Below are 24,294 nucleotides of genomic sequence, written 5' to 3'. Positions count from 1 at the left end.
ACTTTACAAAGGGAGACAGGGCCAGTCCTAAGTGCTGTCCTACGTGCTGTTTGAGTCGCTGCTCGTGGTGGAGACTGTCCAGCCACCCCTCTTCGGGAGCAGAGACACCGCCTCTAGGAAGTCCGCGTGGATGTGTCACACTCAGCAGCTCAGATCCCATATACATGGGAGGTGGGGGGACGTCAAGGAACTGAAGGATGAGCGTGTGTGGAGCAGCCAGCGTCCGCGGTGAGACGAGGTCGCTGGGTCCCCGCCTGCTTGCTTGTTCTCCTCCTTTAAAATCCACTTAGGAGGAACGATCCCTGGGGGCAGGGCAGCCTGTCCTGCTCACTGCCACACTCCCAGTGCCCCCACGCGTCTGCACGCAGCAGGTGGTTCTCTGGGAGTGTGAATCGAACATACAAGGAAGGTGCCAGGGGCCACAGGGCAGCGGAAGGAGAGTCTGATGTAATATGTTGGGAGCAAATCTCGGAAGGCCTCCTGGAGGGAGCGACCTTTCTGCTGACGGCTCCCAGGATAAGTAGGACTTAGTTGGGTGGAAAGGGATAGGAAGGGCATTTGAAGCATAGGGAACAGTGTGTGCAGAGGCCTGGAGGGGAGAGCCCAGATGGACAAGCTAAAAGATACGGGGTCTGTCTGGAGTACAGCAGGGGACGGGGGTCGGCTGGGTGGAAAACGACCTTCGGGAGTTACACAAGGGTCAGGACATTCAGTGCCTTGTGAGCTGGGTGCGGTGTTTGGGACCCACCCGCACCTCTGCCCGTCTGACCTTGCAGCTCACGGAGGAGCATCCTGGATGTACCAGCTGTGCACACACCTGGCCTCCAGGAACCAGAGCCTTCCTCCGTCCCCCCTCTGGTGCCGGGGAAACGTCCTTCATGCATTTTCAAAAAATTCTTTCTTTTCATCTTTCCATGTGGCTAGAAGGCCTCGACTAGGCCTTCTAAGGCAATGCATCACAGTGAGCAATATTTTTTAGGTGTTTCCAAACTCTAGCACTTTAAAAACATAAATATTTAAAGAAGTCCACCATTTGCCTCATCGATGAAAGCCTCAAAGATGTATTCTGAGATCATTTCCTAAAAATCAGCAGACCGCAGGGTGCTGACTCACTCCCACAGTGTTCACACACCTCAAAGTTTCAGTAGATGTTTGTAATAACACAGTTGTAAGCAGAATTGTTGCTGTCGGAGATATTTTTACTGGGGATTGACATCCATGCGTACATAAATTGATCCATTCATCCATCATCCATCCACCCATCCACCAATCTGCCTATCCACTTATCTGTCTACCCATCCATCCACCCACCTGTCCATCCATCCACCTACCTGTCTATCCATCCATCTACCCACCCATCCACATGCCCACCTACCCATCCATCCATCCATCCATCCATCCATCCATCCATCCATCCATATGTCTATCCACCCACCATCCATCCATCCATCCACCCACCTGTCCATCCATCCACCTGCCTGTCTATCTATCCATCCACCCACCCATCCACATGCCCACCTACCCATCCATCCATCCATCCATCCATATGTCCACCCACCATCCATCCATCCATCCACCCACCCAAACATGTATCCATCCACCCATTTATCCATCTATCCATCCATCCACCCATCTATGTATCCATCCATCCATCCACCCACCCATCCACATGCCCACCTACCCATCCATCCATCCATCCATCCATCCATATGTCTATCCACCCACCATCCATCCATCCACCCACCCACCTGTCCGTCCATCCACCCACTTGTCCATCCATCCATCCACCCACCCATCCACATGCCCACCTATCCATCCATCCATCCACCCACCCATCCATCCATCCATCCATCCATCCATATGTCTATCCACCCACCATCCATCCATCCATCCACCCACCCAAACATGTATCCATCCACCCATTTATCCATCTATCCATCCATCCACCCATCTATGTATCCATCCATCCATCCACCCACCCATCCACATGCCCACCTATCCAACCATCCATCCATCCACCCACCCACCTACCCATCCATTCATCCATCCATCTATCCATCCATCCAACTATCCATCTTTTCAATCACAAGGAACACTGCGGTCCCATTGGAAAATAAGACAAGCCCTTGCCCTCAGGGGGTTCATAGTCTAGTGGAGAATGTAGACAATAGGCAGCAGTATTTCATTTACTTCCAACTGTGATGGGTGTAGTGAAGGAAAAGGCAGGTAGTTTGAGAATTTCCAGCAGAGCATTCTGACCCAGCTTGGGATCAGGATAACTTTTGCAAGGAGAAAACATGGCTAACCTAGAACATGAAGGACAGGTGGGAGTCTGCCAGGGAAAAAGGTGAGAAAGTGTTTTAGGAAGAGGGACCAGTAAGTGCAAAGTCCCTGAGGCAGGAAGGTGTTTGGCATGTTCAAGCAGCTGAAACAAAGTCAGAGTAGCTGTGGCCATGTGATCCAAGGCCAGAGAGGCCAATGGGGGCTCCATCATTCTGGGTCTTCAAGACCACGCTGTGAATTTGATCTTAAGAGCAGATAGGAAGTCAGGGACAAATGGCAAACAGAAGAGGACTATAACCAGGTTTGCCTCTTTAAGTCAAGTTGGAATGAAATATGCCACACGTGGGGACAAGTGCACACATACGGTCAGCTTGGGCCGTCGTAACAAGGCACCGTAGCCCGGGCAGTTTAAACAACACACGTCCTGGAGGCTGGAGTCTGAGATCTCGGTCCACAGGGTTTAGTGCCTGGTGAGGCCTCCCTTCCTGGCTCGCTGAGGGCCGCCTTCCTGTGGCGTCCTCACGTGGCCTTCCTCCACACATGCGTGGAAAGGGGACTCTGGGATCTCTGCCTCTTCTTACGAGCGCACCAGCCCTGAGATGGCCCCATGCTTTTCGCCACAGTTAACCTTAGCTTCTTCCTGAAAGACTCTTGTCTCCCAATCCAGCCGCCTTGTGGGGAGGGGGTGTCAGCGCTTCAGCATGTGACTCTGGGAGGCACACGATTCAGGCCATCGCGGTACAGCTCCGTGGGTGTTTGTCAGGCAAACACATCCCTGGAACCAGCGCTCAAAGAAAAGGCACGTGAGCCCTCAACCCTCTTCGTGACCCCTTGCGGCCACCCTCACCCCCAAACCGTGCCTTCTGGCACCGCAGGGAGGCTTGCCTCTGCTCGAGCCATGCACCGATGGAATCGCACAGCGCAGGCCCCCTTGTGTGTGGCTGCTTCGCGTCACGCGTGTGACCCCTCGCCCACTTGCCCGGCCGCTGGGGGGCGTGCACCGTGGGGGCATCAGGAGCCGTGCTGTCCAGTCATTGCCGTGCGGACCTCGTGGTGGGCGCGAGGGAACGCTTCTGGCGGGTGCGTGCCCAGAGTGGCACTCTAGGGGGTCGCGCCACGCCGTGTCCCGGAATGGCTTCATCAAGTGACGCTCCGGCCGGCGCAGGACGAGAATTCCGGGTCCTCTACACCCTAACCACCTGGTGGCCTTAAAACATTTTTTAAACGTTTATTTATTTTTGAGAGACGGGGGAGGGGGGAGGGAGGGGCAGAGAGAGGGAGGGAGACCCGGAATCCGAAACGGGCTCCAGGCTCCGAGCTGTCGGCACAGAGCCCGACGTGGGGCTCGAACCCACGAACCGTGAGATCGCGACCTGAGCCGAAGTCGGGCGCTTGACCGACTGAGCCCCCCGGGCACCCCTTTAGTTGCCTTTTTAAACATCACCTTGGGTACTGTGTGGGCGACAGGGGTGGGGAGGCCAGAGTTGCGGCCGATCTGGGGATCCAGAGGAACGGGGCTGGTGGCCGAGGGGATCCAGGCTCGCGGGCCGACAGCGGGTCTGCGAGCCTCGTGCCCAGGGCTCCGTGAGCCCAGTTTCATGAATGGTCCCGCCGCCCCTTTCACGGAGAACGTGCGCGCCCCCGTGTGTCTCTCGCACATTTTCTCTGTCCACTCCCGGAGCCATTGGTGGGTTTTTCAGTTGTTGTTCGGACCGTTTTCTGAAAGGTCTTGAAAGCCCCAAGCCAACGAGAAAAGGTTAAATGCCCGTGAGGGAGTTTCTCGGACAGTTTTTCCAGTCCTGTTGGGCCCAATTGCCAGATACTGAGCAGTTATGGGGGACTTACAGGGCGCAGGGCATTTGGGGGGGGGTCCAGGGGACTAAAACGTGCTCCTTGCCCTCAGGGCATATAATCCAGGGGGGGCGCCAGGCCGGGGCTCCTCACCAGGTCAGAGGCACGTCTGTGTGTGCTCGCTCAGTGCCCCCGGGGCAGAAGACTGTGTTCTCAGTGCTTCCAGGGGTGGATGGGACCGTACTCCTCTCTGCCCCTTGGGCTGAGCCCGCTGTGGCTCTGGCTCCGCGACTGCCCCCCGGGCCACCCAGCTCTACTGGCTGCGTCTCCCCGGCTCCCTGGCCTGCATCAGAGCTCACCGTCTCCGCCACTGGCTTACCACCAGGCGAGATTCGGCACCGGTCCTGACGCTCCTGAGGACCAGGTCACAGAAGGATCTGGAAGAGGGAACCAGGCAGGGGCCCCGCGACCCCGCAGAGCTCGGGAGATGTGCCCACGGCCGTGAGGACCCTTCCACTGACAGGCTGCCCTCTGTGCCTTCTTGTGAGGGGGCAGGAGGGGGACGGAACGTCCCCTCGGAGCTGCCCGCTACAGTGATAATGCTGGACAGAGGGGGCGTTGCTGTTTTGCCGCCTTCCTGATTTGCACCGTAGCAAAAATGACATGGGGCTTGGGGATGGGCTCTGGGGGCTGAAGCTGTGTGTCTGTGCCTCTGTCCCTGCACCGGAGGCAAGGAGGGGAGGAGGTGATGGAAGCCCCCGGCCCTCTGCCCTACTCCAGTCGCTTGATTTTTCCCATGGAGGAGGGAGGCGGGCCCGGGGTGTTGAGGATGGCACATGGCACGAGAGGGAGGGAGCTGGGACACTCTTAGGGCCCTGCCTGCTACCTCCGTGCCCGGGAAGTCCCGGGAGGGCAGCGACGCCTGTAGACGGCGGCCTCATCTGTCCTCCTGTACGACTTTCTGCCCGGGCCGCCGCCGGGCCCGCGGAACAATCGAGGGGGTCAAGGCCCAGCCCTCCGCCCCCACGCCCCCACCCTGCACTGTGACTGCTTCTCCCACCTTACGCCTCGTTTCCGCACCTTTCTTCCCCTCGGGGATGCAGGCCACTGCGGGCCGGGATTTTTGTCTGTTTTGTTCACTGCCCGTTTCCCTAGAAAGATGCCAGGCTGGGGGGACTGTTCCTCGGGTCCTCATCCGGGGAATGAGCCAACACGTCGTGTGCATCGTAGGTCCTGATGCGGGTGGTTGGGGGGCTCGCCGGCCGCACGACCGTGGTCTCTCGGCTGCGCCTCCTCCCCCGCCCCAGCGGCACCACAACACCTACGCGGTGAACCGTAAAGGCAAACTCTTGGGGGGCAGGTGGGAGTCTTTGAAAGCCTGAGTCTGTGTTCCCGAAGGCTTCTCTGCGCAGGAGCGCGTGGCCGTGCCCAGCGGCTCTGGGTGCTTCACGTCCCTCGTGAGACGCCAGCTCCAGAACCCACGCGACCCGGTCACGCTGTGCGAGCGCTTCCTGCCCGTGCGTGGGCTTGAACCCGCCGCCCTGCCTGCGTCAGGAACAAGCGAGGGCGGCCCGTGACGCCGCTCACCGACCCCTTCCGGGTCCCCCTCCTTCCAGGGACACGCGTGGATGGCGCCACCCGGCTCCCCGTGGGCTTCCCGGAGGAGGTGTGCCCGTCACGCGTTTCTTCATTCGTTTGGCAAACACCGAGAGCCTGTTTGGAGACGGGCCTATGCAGGCTTGTGCCGCGGAGGTTAAGCGGTGGCCGACACGGTGTGCGTGTTCTGCACCAGGAGGCTCAGAGGACAACGGAAGAGGCACACACGTGTGTAAATGTGAGGCGTGTGCTCCCAAGGACAATACGGCAGGGAAACCGTCACGTTAAAGAAGCAGAACTCCAGAGGTTCACCCACCCGCCCCTGGAGCGGGTGCCTCCCAGCCCCGGGGTGCTTCCAGAGCAGGCCCTGTGACCTTCGGGTCACTGTCGTGATAAGAGCTTCCCCAGCCGCGTTTGGTCACAAACACGGGTCTCGTCCAGTCCCTGGAGGCCTGGGTGTAGGAGCGGGCGGTGCTCCTTCTCGCCCTTCCCTGCCCTGCTTCTCGCCTTCTCCCCGCCCCGCTCCGAGGCCCCGGGGCCCTCCAGGGCCGGGGTGAGTGGGGCGGGCGGGCTTGTATCCCGCCAGCCAGCGCGCACGCTTGAAGCTGACTCTTTCGAGGATGCTTTCGTGGGTTTTTTAGACCCTCTGTGACGAAAACATCCCACTCGGTCCCCCACCCCCTCCCCGAGCCTCCGAGGCTGACGGGAACTCACAGGATCCCTTCGGTCTGCGTGGGGCCCCTCCCGAAGGCCCACTTCCTGTCCACGGGAACCTGACACCCTTGTCCCCTCTGCGCCCGTGTTCCCACTGCTGGTGGAGGACAGCCCCCCCTCAGCAAAGCCAATTTCAAAGCGCAAGTTGGTCTCTGGTCCGCTGTCACCCCAGGCCCCCCGAGACTCCTTGAGTCTCCCCCGGGCCTTGGGCGAGGAGAGGCACCCCTCACTCAGAGCACTTTCTCCCAAGAAACGTTCTCTCTTTGTCCAATGTGACGTCATCCCCGTTACGATCTTGGGGATGGCGTCCAGCTCAGGGTCACCGAAACGGTGCTGGCCACCGTCTCGGCAAGTGGTCTCCAAGCAAGAGTCATTAGCCTGGATCAGAACTAGCCAGCAAAAGAAATCATTCTCCATGCAGTAAAAGAAACCAAGAGCTATCTTTATTAGAAAAAACAGGCCAGCGTCTTAATACTCTTGCGACATAATTTTCGCCAGTGGTAATAACCGTTTATGATTTATTAAGAGCGGCTCCTTTGAGCCCGGCATTGTGAGCGTGCCCTGTGAGGACGCCAGGGCGCGACCCGTGGGCGTTAGTATTTGTTCTTCAGAGAAGTGAAAGGGCGTGTCCAAGCCCACTGAGCTGCTAAAACGGAACAGGATTCGAACTCTGACTTCCAGGTGCTCGAGTCAGTGCGTATCCCCACCGCGTCACCATAGGATTATGTAGAAAAGAAAAAAAGACACCGATCTGTGCAAAGATCAAGGAAGACAGCGATGGGGGCACCTGGGGGGGGCTCAGTTAAGTATCAGACTCTTGATTTCGGCTCAGGTCGTGATCTCGCGGTTCGTGGGTTCGATCCCCGCGTCGGGCTCTGTGCCGACAGCTCGGAGCCCGGAGCCCGCTTCGGATTCCGTGTCTCCCTCTCTCTCTGCCCCTCCCCTGCTCGCATTCTGTGTCTCTCTCTTTCTCAAAAATAAATAAACATTAAAAAATTAAAAAGAATTTTTTGTAATCTCGTATTTGACGTAACATAACACTCAACCATCTTAACCTTAACCCTCGACGAGCGTACGAGTTCAGTGGCACCAAGCACATTCACGCTGTTGTGTAACCGTCACCACTATCTAGAACTTTTTCATCATCCCAAACAGAAACTCTGTACTCATTAAGCAATGACTCTCCATTCCCCTCCCCCCGCCCCTGGCGACCTCGACCCAACTTTCCACCTCTATGAAGTTGCCTGTTCTAGGCACGGTGGAATCTAGGTAGAACCACACAGTACGTGTCCTTGCATTTCTAATTTCAGTCGTCTGTTCTTTTTGTTGCCTTAATCTGGCTGAGTGCCTGTCAATTCTGTAGATCTTTCAAAGAGCCTATTCCTGGTTTCATGGATTTCCTCGATTGTCCTCCGGTCCTCCATTGTGTTCACCTCTGTTCTAATCCTTGCTACTTCCCTTTCTTCCGCTGGCTCTGGGCTTGCTTTGCTCTCCTTTTTCTAGTTCTTTAAGGCCTATGGCTAGTTTACTGATTGGACATCCTTCTTCCTTTTCGATACAGGCATTTACTGCTGTGGATGTCCCTCCTGGGACATCACCTGGGATGTCACCTCCTGGTGCCCATCTCTGATTTCCCTTGTGATTGCTTCTTTGTCTGACTGATTGTTTAAGAGTGCATTGTTCGGGGCGCGCCTGGGTGGCTCGGTTGGTTAAGCGTCCGACTCTTGATTTCGGTTCAGGTCACGATCTCACGGTTTGTAAGTTCGAGCCCCGCATCAGGCTCTATGCTGACAGCGTGAAGCCTGCTTGGGATTCTCTCTCTCTGTCTCTGTCTCTCTCTCTCTCCTCCTCTCTCTCTGCCCACCCCCCCCCACCCCCGCTTGCTCTCTCTGTCTCTCAAAATAGACTTCAGAAAAAAATTCAAAGAAAAAAAAGACAATGGAACTTTTAAATGTGCCAATGCTGTTGTCCCCCTTGGGGCCGGGGCTCTGGACATTTTGAGTGTCTGTTTGCCCTGTCAGACCCAACCGTGGCAAGGCCCCGTGGTCCTCGCAGGGCACTGTTTTGACCTATATTTTAGCCCCCGCCCCCATTTCTCTTTTAGGATCTGTATAAATTTCAGTTTTTAGAATAAGGAGGGCTATTTTTTTTTTTTAGCTCTATCAGAAGAGATTAAGCAGAGGCAGAATGGAAAATAAAGTATATTTTAAAATAAACCAACAGCTTGGTTCACATTCTCCCTCGGAACCTCTGTCCATTTAAAGCAGCCTCATTATTTTTAATGCGTCTGCTTCCTCGGCCCCCGTCCTCGGTTTTCCCATGTTATTCGGCCGAGAAACCCCAGCGGTGAGACCCATCCCATGTGGGCCAGCCGCTGGGCGAGGCCTCGGGAGCCAGGCTCTTGCCCGGGAGGCTCCAGGGACGCCAAGTGAGAGCCCGTGAATCCGTGACCCTGAGCCCCGCAGACCGTCCAGCCCCGGCCGCTGTCGGAGCCCCGCCGCATCCCACCGCGGTGACCTGGAAAGTCAGGAGCGTGTGAACTGAATCTCGAAAAGCACTCAGAGTATTTTAAAACCGAGCTGCCATCACATGACAGCTTGTTGTCCCAAAGACGCGAGCGTCAGAAAAACAAAACAGGGAGACAGAACTGAGAACAGGCGTGCTGCTGTGTGTTCTTATCAACCCAACCTGAGAGATCCTGCTTCTCCCCAGAAAACTCCCCTCCCCCCTCCTCCTTCTCCTCCTCCCCCTTCTCCTTCTCCTCCTCCCCCTCCTCCTCCTCCTCCCCTCTCTCTGCTTCCTGGCCCTTTGACATTTCCCTTTGCAGCAGAACTCCCAGAGAAAAACAAGGTTTTCCGAGACGGGTGGGTGCGTGGCCTGGGGAGGGGGTGGGGAGACACCAGCTCACCCTCTGGGACCCACTCAGACCGGCTCATCACCTCCCTCAGCCTCTCTGTTTTCACTAACAGACTATCTTCAGTTAAAAAACAAAAAGAAGGGGCACCTGGGGGGCTCAGTCGGTGAAGCGTCCGACTTCGGCTCAGGTCACGATCTCGAAGTTCACGAGTTCGAGCCCCACGTCGGGCTGTGTGCTGACAGCTCAGAGCCCGGAGCCTGCTTTGGATTCTGTGTCTCTCTCTCTCTCTCTCTGCCTTTCCTCCGCTCAGACACACACACACACACACACACACACACACACACACACGCTCCCTCTCTCTCTCTCTCTGAAAAATAAATAAAAACACTTAAAAAATTAAAAACAAAACCAAAAAAGACCCCCTGAGGGTAGGGACTTGGTCTGGCCTCCTGGGTGCTGTTTCCCCAGCAGCCATAACAGAGCCTGGTACACAGTAGGTGCTCAATAAACATCAGTGAACGGGCGCCCGGGTGGCTCAGTCAGTTAAACGTCTGACTTCGGCTCAGGTCATGATCTCGCTCGTGGTCCGTGAGTTCGAGTCCCGCATCAGGCTCTGTGTTGACCGCTTGCTCAGAGCCCTGGAGCCTGCCTCGGATTCTGTGTCTCCCTCTCTCTCCCTCCCCCACTCACTCTCTGTCTCTCAAAAATAAACAAATATTAAAACAAAATTTTTTTAACACATCAGTGAATGCACGAGTGCATGAGTGGCAGGTTAGGTGCTTTTCTCCAGTTCCTTTCCCCCCCACGCTGGGACCCGTTCACACTCAGGGTGCAGCAGGCTGAGTGATGGCCTCCCCAAGAGGCCCACGTCCTGACCCCTAGGACCTGTGAAAATCTTATGTTACGTGTCAAGGAGAAATTAAGTTTGCAGGTGGAGCGAAGGCTACTGAGCAGCTGACCTCGAGAGGGGAGATTATTCTGGGTGATGCGGGTGGCTTCGCGGGGTCACTGAACTTGGAAGAGGGAGGCAGGGAGGCCACAGGAGACAGGAGGCAGAGGTCACGGTGATGGGCTGCTGGCTGTGACGATGGGGTAGGAGCCCCGAGCGGAGGGGAAAGCTGTTCCGGTGCCCTGTGGTTCTGTGCCTATCGGGGTGGACTTCCTGCCCTGGGGGTCCATCAGTGCCAGCCCCTGCCCTCTGGAGCCGACCAGCTTGGGGGAGCCTGGGTTAAACCAAGTGGAGTCGATTTCTTCACAACCCGTCTTCTCGGATGCTGCCGTGCACGAGGGATGCCCAGAGGAAGGGGCGGGGTACAGCCTTCCCGAGGCTTCGGGTCGGGGGAGGGATCATTCAGTCTTCCTCCAGGGGTGGGACTGGACCCGGCACTGAGATGGCCCGGTCACCACCAACGTCAAGGCTTAGGGAGGTTGGCTTCTGTTCTGTTCTGATTTCGGAGTCACAGACTCGCGCCCAGACTGCAAGACGACCCATGTGAGAAGATCTGTTTATTTTAAGAAATGCCAAATATTCAAGCCATCGCTAAATGGCTTAAGATAATAGAGGCTCTGTTAATGAACTCACGGAGAAGTTTCCTTCCCAGAATGGGCCTAGAAGCGTGTGTCTATCCCAGGCCGTCTGGGAGCATCTGAGAGGAAGACAAAGGAAGGACACCGGCTTTCAGTTACAGGTGGTGCTTTAAATCTGGGAGAGCTCAGCAGACAGACGCGGAGTGAGAATTCAGGCGGTTCAGCACAAGCCCTCCCTTTGATTCCGGAGCATTCGGGTTGCAAGTGACAGAAAACACCATCCAGCCTCCGTCATAGCTGGACCCGGGCACTCAAGGTCTGCAGAGTTCCGTCTTCCTCCGTCTCGTGGCTCCACCGTCGTTCGAGCTGGGCCCACCCTCAGGAGAGCTCTTTCTTGGTGGCCAGATGACAGGTGTACCTCCTACTCTGCACCCTATGCAGCCTCCGGGGACAGAGAGCACTCGTCCCCCGGGCCCTCCAAACAAGAGTTCCAAGGTCAGCTCTGATTGTCCTGACGTGGGTCCGTGACCGTCTCTAAAAGTGAGTCGCCGTGGCCCGGGGAATGCTAAGCTGGGACTGACCACAAGCAGCCCCCGTGGCCACTTTTAGAGCCGGGGGTGGGGGAGGTGGGCATCCACTGCTTCTGAACCGTGTGGGCTAAGACAGGATGCTGGTCGGTCCTCCAGGTAAACTGGAGTGCCGAGAACAAACGTCGGGAACGGAAGCTGGGCAGAGGGCTCCACGCTGTGGGCTCCCCCACCCCCTAGAGAGCAGCTCCCCTTCAAGGGGTTCCTCAGACGTCATGAAGAAGACTGTAATGGCCCGTGTTTCTCACACCCGGCGGGTCTGGCACCGTGGCCGAAGCATCATCTTCTTTCGTTCCTGGAACATCGCTGGGAGGTCAGGGCTGACGGCCCTCTTCTCGGTTCGTAGAGGAGGAAACTGAGGCTTAGGAGCCACAGCCCCTTGTGGGAGGTGCGTCTGTCCAGGGTGAAGCACGGAAACCCGGGCCGAGCTCACAGAGCTGCCTCCCCGGAAGAGGAGGATTGAATCCGAGCGGGGTCTCCTGACGCACCTCTGGAGGGACTCGTCTGGTCCTCCCGCCAGCCGTGAGCTCTGGAGGCAGAGGCCACGAGGGGCCAGCAGCGACCTTCACAGGCACGCAGGGGTCAGCAGGCAGGGGACGGCCAGCTCCCAGGACTGGGCGCTGAAATGCTGGGCTCCCGTGACAGCGGGAGGCCATCGGATGGTCCTCGCGGAGGGAAAAAGACAGGCAGCGAAAATAAGGGCTTCTCCAGGGCTGCTCAGGGAACCGTAGGATCACAGCTGGTGAAGTTACCAGCCGTCGCCATTGCTGTGCCTGGGAGTAACCCTGAAGACAGAGCTGGGCAGGATACACCTGCAGGGGTCGGGCCAGTCCCAGGGATGCTTTGGGTGCAGGTGGACTTCTCCTTCGGGGAAGATGCGGGCTCCTGCTCAACTTTCGTTCAAAGGGGCGAACCCGCCACCGTTGATGGCACAGCGGGAAAACCCTCGTCTCTGTTGTTCTGGCATTCTTGTTGTCTCGGGTCATCTGTGGTTGAACCTTGGTGTTTTTCCTTTGTATTTAAAATAATTAAGTTAGGGGCGCCCGGGTGGCTCAGTCGGTTCAGCGTCCGACTTCGGCTCAGGTCCTGATCTCACCGTTCGTGAGTTCGAGCCCCGAGTGGGGCTCTGTGCTGACGGCTCGGAGCCTGGAGCCTGCTTCCGATTCTGTGTCTCTTTCTCCCTCTCCGACCCTCCCCTACTCGCGCTCTGTGTCTCTCTCTCTCTCAAAAATCAACATCAAAAAATAAAATAATTAAGTTAAATTCACCCATGGGGTTTTAAAAAGAAAGGTAGACAGTATTTTTGTTTTCTTAAAAAATAGATTTTTTCATTATCAGTTAGGTACCACCGGTTCCCCCCAGAAGAAACTCGTCTGAACAAACAGCAACCCTGTTCCCCGAGGGCAGATGGGTAGGTTTTAAAACCTGTTGGGTGTAGAAATGAAACGTCTTTGAAGGCAGGTCTGTCACCTTTAAGCCTTAGTAACGTTTGAAAACTAACAGGCCGTTGCCTGTGGCTTTAGTGTTTATCTTACAGGTGCCTGTCAGGTCCTCTCTTCCTTTCCAGACGTGATCCTTCTCCTTTCTCGTTTCCAAAATGCGGAGCTAAGATTACGGGCAGGCGTGTGTGCATGTCGCGTGCGTGTGCAGAGGGTTTCCGTGTCCTGGGACAGCTGGAGCCCATCAGGGTCCCCCCACGGCTTTGCCTTAGTTCGGGTTGTTCCGGAAGTTTGCAAGACTCAGTAGGATCCAGAGTTTCATCAAGTCCAAAATCCTTCATCGGTGCAGTGATGGTTTTAAAAAAAAAACAGGTTGGTTGTGAGACCTCTCGTTTTGTGCCCCAACCAGAGGAGCGAAGGCTGGGGGCCCAGGGCCTTCCTGTCCGCGTAGGGCCCTACGTTTTGCAAAGGCGGGCTGGCGCCGGCCCTCCCGGCAGCCCCGGTGGGTGCCGCGTCACGGGGCTTGAGGCTCGGACTCTGGCGGATGCGTGACCGGGAAGGAGCACCCAAGGCGCCATCTAGCATCTCCCTCCTCCAGAGTCAGAGGGTGGTGCTCCCCTCGCTGTCTGCAGACCGCTGGCTCCTGGTGCTGAGTCAACACCACGACCCGGGCCCGGCTGAAGGTGGGGAGAGGGACCACCCCGCGGCCCGTGCGTGCGGAATGGTACGTATCACGGCCCCCAGCGGCCGCTTCCGTGGCTCGTGGCACCCACCGTCCCGGGTCAGGGCTTCGTCGAGCCGAGAAGCCACAGGACACGAGGTCAGCTCAGGCCGCGCCGTGCCAGGGGGCAGTCAGCTTCTCTCCTGGTCGATGCGGTGTAGGACACGCGCATAAATTCCTCATCGTAAAAGAAAAAGGGAGGCATCGGGTGGTGGCCCCCCCGCCCCATCTGGCGTTCATTTTGCCGTCTCAGCCACAAGGTCGGGGGTGGGAGGGGCGGTCTGCCACAGGAGGGGGGCTGCTGACACACTAAGGACGTACCTGGACAAAGGTTGCACGTCCGAAGGGGAAGCAACTCGAGAAGATGAGCCCAGGGCAGAGACGCTCTTTCCAAACCATACACAGAACAAGACAGAGTTTTCGCAGAAGCAACCGTTGCAGGCGTCGGGGCTTTGGCATCGAACAGGGAGGAAGTTCAAAGAGGTGGGGGCAGCACCAGCGAAGCCCAAGCAGTGGGCGGGGGCCCCGGGGCTCAGCAGGTGGGACTGGCCGAGTTGACAAATGTAAGGTTTTCGTTGCGTCCAGGAAGGGGCGGGGCCCCAGGGTCTGGCGGCCACAGCTTCCTTCCTGCACCCGAGTGGCCCCACGTGGCGCCCCGCTGGGATTCGGGTGCTCTTAGAAGCTCTGACGGCCAGGGATCCAGCAGGTCTGGCCCCAGGGGGTGACCATCCTGGCTCTCCCCGTTCCCAAGCAAGCCGTGCACAGGGCAGGGGGTCCCGCTTCCCGGCCCTCCAGGGTCTGCCCCCTGTGGAGCTGCCCGGCAGCCGGATGGGTCCAGAAATGCCCGAGGCCTGCGTCCACTTCCTGTGGGTTTTGTCACCAGCTGACAGCCGGCCCGAGGACGCATGAGAAGGGAGGAGCAAGGGGGCAAGTTCTCCTGCCACTTGGGACCTTTTTATGTTTTATGACGCTGCTGTGTCAGGGTCCCTGCATGGCCATAACAAAAGGCCACAAACCGGGGGTTTAAACCGAGGGGGATTTGCTCTCTCGTGGTTCTGGAGGCCAGAAGTTCAAAATCAAGGGGTTGACACAGCCCCGCTGCCTCCACAGCCTCTAGGAGAGGATTCTTCCTGCCTCTTCCAGGCCTGGGGGCTCCAGGCGTCCCCAAGCTTGTGGCCAGGGTCACATTGCCTTCTCCTCTTCCCCTGTGTCTGTCCTTTGCATGTCTCTCATAAGGACACCTGTTTTTGGATGAGGGCCCCCCGAATAACCCCGGATGATCTTACCTAGAGATCTATCCCTAAATTTTATGATTTTATCCCTAAATTGTATCCCTTGTTTCAAATAAAGCCAGGGACGCCTGGGTGGCTCCGTCGGTTGCTTAAGTGCCGACTTTGGCTCAGGCCATGATCTCGCGGTCTGTGGGTTCAAGCCCCGCGTCGGGCTCTGTGCCGACGGCTCGGAGCCTGGAGCCCGTTTTGGATTCTGGGTCTCCCTCTCTCTCTGCCCCTCTCCCACTCACGCTCTATCTCTGTCTCTCAAAAATAAATATACATTTAAAAAATTAGGAGTGCCTGGGTGGCTCAGTCCGTTAAGCGTCCGACTTCGGCTCAGGTCACGACCTCGCGGTCCATGAGTTCGAGCCCCGCGTCGGGCTCTGGGCTGACGGCTCAGAGCCTGGAGCCTGCTTCCGATTCTGTGTCTCCCTCTCTCTGCCCCTCTCCTGCTCATGCTCTCTCTCTGTCAAAAATAAACATAAAAAAATTTTTAATAAAAATTAAACTGAAAAATAAATTTAAAAATTAAAAAAGAATAAAGAAATCCACATTCCCACGTTGTGGGGGTCAGGATGCAGACACGTGCTTTTGAACCGCCGTTCAACCCACCACACCTGCCCACGGCTATGAGAGGCATCGTCTGCGACTCTTCCTCTGGGGGTGAACGTAGGAGGAAGGGCTGAGCTGCCCCCGTCTACACCAGCTCTGACATTTCCACGCACTTAGTGTTTGACACGTTTTCTCTCCCCTAAGCCAGGAGCCGCGCCCCAGGCACGCTTGTGTCCCAGCATCGAAGGCAGTGATTGGTGATTTGCTGGCCTTAAATGAACATCTGTTCAGTGTGTGAGTGAATGAGCAAATGAATGACCCGTGAGTCCCCGTCCCTCAGTCATCCGTCACCCGTAGTCCCGCCCCTCCTCGCCGAGAAGTGGCCCCAGCGTCACAGGAAGCTTCACAGCGTCCACGTCCTGCCCTGACTTTCAGCGTCGGCGTCTGGGCCAGGGTGGCCCCGGCCCATGGAGACGTGTGCCACCGGGCAGGGCAGGCGGGGAGAGGCGCCTCTGGGACACTTGGGCAGAGCCGTGGGGGAGGTCTGGGGAGGGAGGGGTGTGGAGCCGGAGAAGAATTCGGGTTTGGGGGCTAATGGACGTACAGGGGTAGTTAGGACAGACGTGCAAGCAGGGGGTGGAGGGCCGGCCCCGCGAACGCCCACATTTGGGAAGCAGACGGGAGAGAAGGAGCCATGCCCCTTTGACCGGGTGGCCCAGTGGAAAGCGTGTGTCTTCCCAGGTCACACACGAGCGCGGGCGAAACCCGCCTCCGCCGCGTGCTTCCGAAAAGGCTTCGTGAAGACTCGAAAGGATACGCCCAAAGCGGGGTAGTGTCTGTGGAGCCCTCACGAGCGCCGGGAGGAAACTGGGCAGTCGTGAGTGGTTCAGCCACTCGTCTGCCGTCACAGAGCTCATTCCGTGGCTCCGTCTCAGATTCCAGCCCCGGGAGAAAGCAGGGAACCGCTCTCGTGTTGCAAAAGCAGAGGCCGGGAGACTAGGATCTGAGTGTGCCCGCCCGGGGCAGCCGCCCAGAGCCCGGCTGGATGACAGCAGGACGTGCGAGGAGGACACAGAACCGTGTTCTGTGGAGACCCGTCAGGAGAAGCGAGCAGAGCAGATCGAAGCCGCATGGAGGACAGAGGCTCCGAGTGAGTCATGAGACTCCGCGGCCTCAGCACCATGCAGTGGAGCCGGTGAGAGCTTTAAGAAGCGTCAGCAAATATTTGAACAGAGAAAAGCGCTTTCTAAACGCCCCGATGCGGGGGGCTCCGTCGGGGGAGCGGGGGGCCGGTGGGGGGGACGTCTGCAGAATACACACGCGTCTCTGGCCAAGTGCTGAGACATGTCTGCCCAGACACGAGACAAAACTACCCAAGGCTGGGGCACAAGCCACCGGAACGCACTTCTGAGGACGCACAGATGTGTGGCAACAGCTTGTGTGCCCACGGGCGGAGGCGGGGGGTCCCGTGATACGTGGGGCATCACGTCGCAGGGTCCCCTGAAACGTCTCTGCACCCGCACTGTCAAAGCACGAGAGGGACCTTGAGGGCAGCTTTCAGCCTGCCAGCTCGGAGCCGAACGCTAATCAGAGGAATAAAGAACAAATCCAGCATCCGGCATCAGTGAACGTCTGACATCCCTTCAGAAGGGACCAGGCGAGGGCGCCCGGGTGGCTCGGTCGGTCCGGTGTCCGACTTCGACTCGGGTCACGGTCTCAGTCCCTGAGTTCGAGCCTCGCATCGGGCAAGCTCCACTTCTGTCTCTCCCTGTCCGTCTGACCCTCGCTCACTTGCGCCCTGTCTCTCAAAAAATAAATGAACAAAAATAAAACGAAAAGCAAAGAATGAAGAATTTTTTTAAAAACCGTTACCAGGCAAACAAGGAAGCAGGAAAACATGACCCGTAACTAGGGGGGAAATCAATCAATAAAAACAGACCCAGAAACGGTAGGATGATGAGGTCAGAGGATTCGAATGTTGAAGCAATAATTAACGATATGCTCTGTGTGCTCAAGATGGGACAGGGCATCGTGAAAGATGAGGGATGCAGAAGAGATAAGAAAGCCCCCAGTGGGATGTCTGTGGTTGGAAAACACACAGAATGGGGTTAAGGACAAATAAAACGGCCCAGAAGAAAAGATCAGTGGACTTGAAGACGTCCCAATAGAAACTTTAAGGCACAGAAAAGGAAAAGACGGAGAAAAAAGACAGAACCTCCACGTCTTGGGGGGCAATCTCAGGTGGCCCCGCGTACATGCTCTAGAAGCCCAAGAAATGGAGGGAGAGGGGACAGAGAAAGCTTTCGAAGAAATAGCGACCAGGAATTTTCCATTATGAGTGTGGACTACAAGCCCAAAGATTTAGAAGGTTAATAAACCCCAAGCAGGAGAAACGTGAAGATAACACGCAAAGGCACATCGTCATCAGACTGCTGAACACAGGTGGTGATGAGAGCACCTTAAATGCAGCCAGAGGGGAGGCCCCGGGTGGGCACGTAGCAGACTTGCCCCAAAACACGTGCGTTCAGGAGACAGAGGGGCGACGTCTTGAAGCATTGGGAGAAATTCCAACCTACGGTTTTCATCCAGCAACGACGTATCTCGGCGTGAAGGTGAAAGACAGACGTTCTCGGAATAACGAAAGCAAACCTGTTCCACGAGGAAGTTCCTCAAGCAGAAGGAAAATGAAAACATGAAATTCAGAAGGACACACAGGGATGGAAAGTACGGTGATTAACAAATAAATGATAACCAGGGGCGCCTGGGTGGCTCTGTCGGTGGAGCGTCCGACTTCGGCTCAGGTCACGATCTCACGGTTCGCGGGTTCGAGCCCCACGTCGGGCTCTTTGCTGATGGCTCGGAGCCTGGAGCCCGCCTCGGCTTCTGTGTCTCCCTCTCTCTCTGCCCCTCCCCCACTCATCCTCTGTCTCTCTCTCTCTCAAAAATAAATAAACGTTAAGAAAAAATAAAAGCAAATAACCAGTATGTGGGTGAACATTGGAGCATTTTCTTATTTTTTACATCTCCTTATAAGATAATTGATTGTTATCGCCAAAAAGAATAGTAATAGTTGGATAAAGACGCACGGAGCACGGGAGGACTGTGTGAAAGTATGTGGCTACGAGGTTCTGAAACGATACGTGAAGCGGTGAGATAGTATCTGAAGGGAGACTGGGTGGGGGGCACGTGCGTGAGTGGGGAAGGGGGGACGTAGAGAGACTCCCAAGCAGGCTCCACACTCAGAGTGGACACGGGGCTCGACCTCACAACCATGAGGTCCAGATCCGGCTCCTGGTACCGGCTGGAAAGCTGTGTTCCTGCAGGAAGAGAGCAAATCTGAAGAATGAGGCTCTTTTAGAGCAAAAGCTTCAGCAGTCTCGCCCTGGCCCCAAAATGTCGGGATGGGGACACCAGTGATCACCAGCAAACATCCCAGGCCAGGCTCCCGGGGCAGGTGTTCCAACACCAACCAATGGATGCAGCTTTTTTTTGTTTGTTTTAATGTTTATTCATTTTTTTTTAGAGAGAGAGAGAGAGAGAGAGCACACAAGCGGGGGAGGGGCAGAGAAAGAGAGAGAGAGGGAGACCCAGAATCCGAAGCGGGCTCGAGGCTCCGAGCCGTCAGCACAGACCCCGATGTGGGGCTCGAACCCACGAACCACAAGACCATGACCTAGCCAAAGTTGGACGCTCAACCGACTGAGCCACCTAGGCACTCCTGATAATTTCTTTTCTTTTTAACATTTGTTTATTTTTGAGAGACAGAGCATGAGCCGGGGAAGAGCAGAGAGAGAGGGAGACCCAGAATCGGAAGCAGGCTCCAGGCTCCGAGCCATCAGTACAGACCCCGATGCGGGGCTCGAACTCACAGACCGCAAGATCGTGACCTGAGCCGAAGTCGGACGCCCCACCGACGGAGCCCCCCAGGCGCCCCTCGCGAGTGGGAGTTTTAAGGGAAGCTCTATGCTTTCCACCTCCCTGTCCCTACACCTGTTGATGTTCTAGGCTCGCCCCACAAGGAGCAGAGCTGGACACCGTGGTTCAGACTGGAAAGGGGGCTCCTACAGGTGTGCTGCAGATATCCGGAGGTACAGGGGTGCGAGGCGGTAAGACTTGTTCATTCGGGGACTGGCCCCTGGAGAGAAGGCGGCGCTCCCTCCCCGGCCGTCCCGTCTTTTCTTGCTCTGCACTTTGTGACGTCTCTTCTGACGACCATTCAGAAACCAGGTTCAGGAGTGGGATGGGGAGTTCCGTTCCCAGATCACGGCCGATGGCCCACAGGCCAGCTAGGCCGCCAGGCAGAAGACCCCGAGAGCTAAACGGATGCGAAAGGCATGACAAATAACTGGGAAGACACGAGAACGACGTGGAAGTCATCGGCTTCCCCGGAAAACAGCCGGTGTGGGCCACCTGCTGCGCCAACCTTCTGTGCTTTGAAATGACGCGAAAGCACCTGTGGGCCCCTGTGACGAGGTTTTGCGAGGCTCCTTTTGTTTGTTCAGGCGTGGGCAGGCCAAGCGTAAGCGTGACACACACAGTAGCTGGTTGTCACCTGACAGGCACCCCAGAGGCCATCCCCAGGAACACTTTTAACAGGGCCTGCAGCCGGGGACCTCTGGATTCCAGAGGGCTTAGCAGAACTTCCCCGGGCAAAACAACACAGAGGAAAGGCTGCGGATGTCACGAAAGCAGGTCAGATGCCAACACGACGTGGCTCGTTGTGATCTCCAGCGTTTCCAGGAGGGCGGCAAATTGAGATAAAGGACCCGCCTGGGGTCCCGTGAGAGCTGGCTGATCCCAGGTCCCGGAGTAGGAAAGGACCATCTCGTTGCGCTGGACGGGCTGGCCAGAGATGAGGCCACCAGAGCCTCAGAAAAGAATAACGATGTCATGCGATGCCCGCGATGGGATTCCCGAATAGAAAACGGACATTAAGTGAAAACTAAGACAATCTGAAGAAAGTGCGTACTCTGTTCAGTAATAACGTATCGGGGCGCCCGGGTGGCTCAGTCGGTTGGGCGTCTGACTCCGGCTCAGGTCACGATCTCACGGTGTGTGGGTTCCATCCCCGCGTCGGGCTCCGTGCTGTCAGTGGGGAGCCTGCTTGGGATCCTCTGTCCCCCCCTCTCTCGCTGCCCCTCCCCAGCTCGCACTCTCTCTCTCTCTCAAAAATAAATAAGCATTTAAAATAATAATAATAATAGCATATCGAAATGGGTTCATTAACCAGAGCAAGTGTACCCCCAGATGTAAGATGTTAGTAAGAGGGGCAACTAGACGCCGGACATTTGGGGAACCCTGTACCACCTTCTCGATTTTTCTGTAAATCTGAAACTATCCCAGAAACAACAGCAACAAAAGCAACCATATGAAAAACCAGGAGAGAGAAGGCCAGCGTGGGAGAGGCCTCGATTTCACAGCGCGCTAAGAAGGCAGAAACCCGGTCAAAAGAGCCCCGGCTCTGCAGTGGGGGCAGAGAAAATAGACCAGAGAAGGACCTTCTACTAAGAATAACTTCTGTTTACTTTTTGGGTCTCTGAAGACTGTCGTCTCAGCCGAAAACAAAGAGAGGAGACAAAATTTTCTATACACTGGTTCGAATTCTAATGACCTTTGTCATTCGGCATCCCCGTGACCCCCTTGGAAATGACTTTGAGGGTTGCGTGTAAACCCGTCATCGTCGTCAACAAAAGCTCCAGAAGACAAAACGTCTCCGCCAGGAAGGCGGGAGGGACTGGACACAATCGGAGGGCCGCCCTAGGTGTGCAGGCTCACGAGGGCTGTGCTTTGTCACCTGACTTACCGCCAAATAAAAAGACGCAGGGAATTTCCCCTGGAGCCGCTAGGATTTTACAAGCCTGCGTTTACAGGCAGTTTCTGGCCGGAATGACACTTTTAGAAATAAATTGTATCTCCGTGGAATGAATGTTTTAAATAATAACCCCAGCCAGTTTCCAGATACTGTAGCTCACAGGATTCAGCTGAGGACCTCCATAGCAGCAGTTACATTGAATCTAGGTGTCCAAATTAAGAATAAAATAACTTTTCCAAATATTTTGGTGAAAATAGAAACTTTCCGTTTTATGAGCTATTATTTTTGTCGTCCATCTGTACTCAAAGTAAAACAAAATATTAACGCTTAATTCCATTTTATTTCAACAGTTTAACTTTGCCCCTGAACTTTGAGATAAACATTTACCCAGTGGATGAACTGGTGATTCGAATTTTTGAAACATAGTAAACATTTTCCTGTTTGATCATCTATCTAGTTTCCATAAACCGTATCAATCTATTAGATGTTGTAGCGTCTTTTAAGGTTGACTAAAGTTTAAGGTTCACGGGGCGTGTGGTTTTTTTTCCTTTAATATTCGTGGATGTTCTTTTCTCCCCCATCTCGTTTCCAAAATGGTTACGGAAGTCCCCTCTGCTCGTGTATAATCAAGTTTTTGAGGTGAGGCAATGAGTGGGGGTGTGGTTTATTGATTAGGTGTGAGAGTGGAGCTCAGGAAATCCAAGCTTTGAAATAAACCTTGTCCTGGGTTCTCGCTCCCTCCCTCCTCTCCCCCCCTCCCCCCCCCCCTCCGTCCCCCCACCAGGTGGGAGGAGGGAAACGCAGTTAACCTCTCCGGCCACTAGGTGCTGTGTGGCACCTGCTAGACCTCTCCCAATTGTCACTTGGCTTCTGCTCACCAGGAAATGATAAACCTGGGGCCTCACCGCCACCAGAAAGTGGGCCGACGGGATTCTGGGCGCTGTGCTTGCCAGAGGAAACAGGTTCTACTCGAATGTGCAGGGCTCTGCCTTGTTTCTTCGTGTTTTTATGTGTGTCCTGGGTGAACACCTGGGCATATGCTTCCCGGACGAGCAGGATGTTTTCTTCCTGAACTGCCACTGCTTTTCACAGCAATTGCCACTGGCGATGGCCTCTGACTGATTTCTGGTGGCTCAGGTCGGGAGCTGGCCGCGACACCCAGGAGGTGGAGGTCCGAGGTTCAAAAGGGGCCAAAGCCCAGCTCAGCAGAGAAAGCCATGACCCGCGTGAAGTAAGACCGAGACCTCGGCCTCCACTGCCTGTGCCTTCCCACCCCTGCCTATGTCACCAGCGGAAGCAGCCGGTGTCCCGGGGGCCTCTTGGCTTGGAACTCTGGCTTGGCGGTTTTGAGCCCTGACCCGGCTCCTGACAGCCCGGTGCGCTTGGCCAAGTTACCTCGCCTCTCTCTGCCTCGGTCACTCATCCGGCAGGTGGGGGAAACAGTCCCCGCCTAAAGGTTTTCTCGAAGTCAAATAAATGGTGGTTTGTTCATTCAATCAGCAGGTGGTGCTTTGAGCACCTACTATGTTCCGGGTGTTGTTATGGGCCCTGGGGCTAGATCGTTCAAACATTTGTGTTGCATTTACCTCATCAGACAGAAGCCAAAATGCAATGATAGAACTTGTCCAGGAAGTGAATGGGTGGATGGACGGACGGATGGATGAGTGAATGAATCAGTGAACGAGTGAGTGAATGATGTGCCCGCCCTAGTCCTCTACAAACGTCCGTCCATCTGTGTTTTAAGGAGCAGATACGGCCCCTGGGCGCGTTGAGGTGAGATCAAGCCATCCCTGCAGAGGACAGACTGCGTTCTGGGGAAGTCTCTTGAATGTTACCTGGAGATTTTCCTCCTGGACCCGGTCCCTTAAACTGGAAGCCAGTACCCCTCGTGGGGTGAGGCCGCATCGTGACAAAGCTAGCCTGACACGCGAGCCCATAGCTGCTGTGATCGGGCAGCTGTTTCTGCGCCTGTGACAGGCAGACGGGGTCTGAACTGTGGAGGCTGCTGACGTGGCAGGGCTGTTGGCATCGGGGGGCCTTGGCTCCTACTCGCCCCTCACAGACCACCCCCCCTCCGGTCCCTCGTCGGCCCCGAGCCCAGCCCCCTGTCTCCTTCCAGAGCCTTCTTTGACTCTCCCCAACCCCGGTGCTCCTCCCATTTCTCCGCTGACCTCGGCCCCTGCCCCCCACCCGCAAGGTGCCTCAGTGCCCACCTGACTCCTTGCGGGGAAATCGCTTCCTGGCCACTGTGGGCCTGAGTCCTCTCTCCCGGGACTCTCCTCGGGGCGAGGCCCACGCCTGCACCTTCCCCACACCCGGAACATCGGTCCCATCGGGACCCAAGGGTGCCTTACAGAAGGTTGGTACTCAAATTAACATACGCCTGGGGGGTCACGGCTCTTCGGCCTCCCCTCAGGGTCGGCGAACTTTGGAAAGGCAGAAGGGACGAGGTGTTTGTAGCCGGGAGACCTGGGCTCGAATGCTCCGGTGCCTTCACGGCTGCATGCATGGCCCCTGGCAGGTTCATTCACACCTCTGACCTCGCTCTCCTCATCTGTAAGATGGGGGTGCCAGCGGGGTTAGGGGGAGCCGGAGGGGGGTGTCCAGAAGTGCTTAGGAGGATAGACAAGGCCCACGTGGCTGAGAAGCAGAGAGGACCGTCCACAGCCGCCCCTTCTCCTGCTGAGCCCGTCGGCGTTGTTTCCAGCTGGGGCTGTGATTAGCAACGAGCCGGTCTCCGGGTGAACTTGTGCACGCCCTTGCACGGGGCCCCCGCCTGAGAGAGGTGCCGCAGGGCCGAGGACACGCTCGTGTGCCCCTCCGGTCCTTGCCTCCAGCTTTCCAACGTGGTCATCCTGGCAGGACTTCCGCGGACAGGCGTGAGCCGCCCCGTCCCCCACGTGTGGGTTGTGAGGTTTGAGTGCTTTGTTCTGTTTTGCTTTGCCCTCCACGTTCCGGTGACTACATAGTGGGGTCTCTCCAGCTTTTAAGTAGCCTTTCTCTGTGGAGTGATGGTGGCAGTCACCACGTCATGTGCATACGGGGCCGCTGGGAGTGGCTCTTTTAAGGAAACACTTTTATTTGTGTTAAATCTTTATTTTCGAGAGAGAGAGAGACAGAGCGCAAGCGGGGGAGGGGCAG

General features: G+C 56.2%; 1 protein-coding gene across 1 annotated transcript in view; it reads left to right on the top strand.

The window, feature by feature from the left end:
- ANO1 (anoctamin 1) overlaps positions 1 to 24,294 on the top strand; it is a 141,320-nt gene that overhangs the window by 19,176 nt on the left and 97,850 nt on the right.

This window comes from Panthera pardus, unplaced genomic scaffold (assembly GCF_024362965.1).
Source record: "Panthera pardus isolate Hobbes unplaced genomic scaffold, ASM2436296v1 HiC_scaffold_12, whole genome shotgun sequence".
In the NCBI taxonomy this organism is placed as follows: domain Eukaryota; kingdom Metazoa; phylum Chordata; class Mammalia; order Carnivora; family Felidae; genus Panthera; species Panthera pardus.
This window is presented reverse-complemented; position numbering and strand designations above follow the sequence as displayed.